The sequence below is a fragment of the Meleagris gallopavo genome, unplaced genomic scaffold, assembly GCF_000146605.3.
Source record: "Meleagris gallopavo isolate NT-WF06-2002-E0010 breed Aviagen turkey brand Nicholas breeding stock unplaced genomic scaffold, Turkey_5.1 ChrUn_random_7180001924346, whole genome shotgun sequence".
NCBI lineage: Eukaryota > Metazoa > Chordata > Aves > Galliformes > Phasianidae > Meleagris > Meleagris gallopavo.
This window is the reverse complement of record NW_011186830.1, coordinates 1-1,411: the sequence shown is the minus strand read 5'-3', so window position 1 is coordinate 1,411 and position 1,411 is coordinate 1. Positions and strand designations below refer to the sequence as shown.

Below are 1,411 nucleotides of genomic sequence, written 5' to 3'. Positions count from 1 at the left end.
ATAATTTTCTCTTTGCCAGATGTTAAGCATTATATTGAACAAAAGAAGAAAGAGCTCTACCTAATCAAAAGCACAGGCAGTTCTTTTAAAGATGTGGTAAGTGGGTTTTTGCCATTTGTGAAAGTTAATTTGATTAAATGAAAAAAGGTAGGCATATTAAATATGGCCTACTGTGATGCATACAGATTTTATTTTAATCAAGTCTTGCTCCTGTTCTGTTTTTCACTGACTAGTATGTTTAATGAATTAATTTTAAGATCATAGCCTCAATGACATCATTTGTTTTTGCAGTCTATAAATAAGAGCTGCTTTAGGAAACAGGACTGTATTTATTTCCTGGTGAGCTTGATTTCTACAAAAATTTATCACAGCTGTGTATCACAAGTTACGATTGTCATAGGGAGACTCTCATGAGTTAAAATCAAGTCTTAAGATAGAATGTGAAATAAAATTTCTGTGAATATTATACTTTTCCTCCTTTATTTTTCAACAGGGAAAACAAGTTACCACTCAAAAGTCAAAAAGTAAGTATTTCAATATGTGTAGAGGTTTTGCTGAACTTTCTGAATGGTTAGAAACAGATCAAGTATAAAACTGTCTTCTAACTTGTAAGCCTAAGAAAGAAGGAGTTTGTCAAAGCATGTACATAATGAGTTCTAAAATAATGCCTATCTGCCCAAGAACTTATAAATTTGCTAAATGAAGCAAAGTATTTCTCTTTTAATGTCCTTTTTTCCTCCTGTGAGCAGGTAGGCTGAAAAACCCATTTGTGAAGGTAGAAGATAGAAGTCGGTGAGTGTTCTGTGTGCTTTCAATGTAGTTTTCAAACTGAGAAATTCAGAACATGTTGTATGTCTTGATGGGCTTGCTGACTTTAAAGCCAGACATTTCCATCTCTGTGTGGCCTGGGTAGGTATCTGTGTTTAGCCTTTGGATGAAGTGAAAGAGGTATTAGTATGGTTGGAAATGTTTGGGTTGGGTAGTAGTCATGAAAAGTTAATGTGTAGCAATTTGTAGATCAGGCAGGGGGATTCGTCTCGTTTATTTTGTTCTTTGAGCCAGACGAATTGAAAGGAGGAAGCCTTGAAACTTTAAATCTTGACATGTTGCCTGTTTTTTCTTAGATGTAGTTAAAGCTTTCTATATTAAATATTAGTAGTTCTAACTCTTATGTTCATCTTGGGAGACTGTAAGAAAAGTCATTATACCATAAAACATTCCTTGAAATCAGGCTAAATTTACAGTTCAGTGATTTATTACTTAAAAAATAACCAACACAACTGTTAATCTAACTTCATTACTGTCGTAGCATAAGTTCTGATACTTCCAGACTTCACAATTTTTGCATTTTTCTGAGCTTGTAACTGATCGGATCTGGTTGTGTAACTCCTCAATAAGGAAAGAGGTTGCC

At 33.9% G+C, this 1,411-nt stretch overlaps 1 long non-coding RNA gene across 1 annotated transcript; it reads left to right on the top strand.

The window, feature by feature from the left end:
- The first annotated feature begins 14 nt into the window (after positions 1–14).
- On the top strand, positions 15–1,405 carry LOC104916604. The gene is made up of 3 exons (XR_796622.2): positions 15–96; positions 494–524; positions 750–1,405. It is a non-coding gene; the product is annotated as an uncharacterized LOC104916604 (long non-coding RNA).
- The last annotated feature ends 6 nt before the right edge of the window (positions 1,406–1,411 follow it).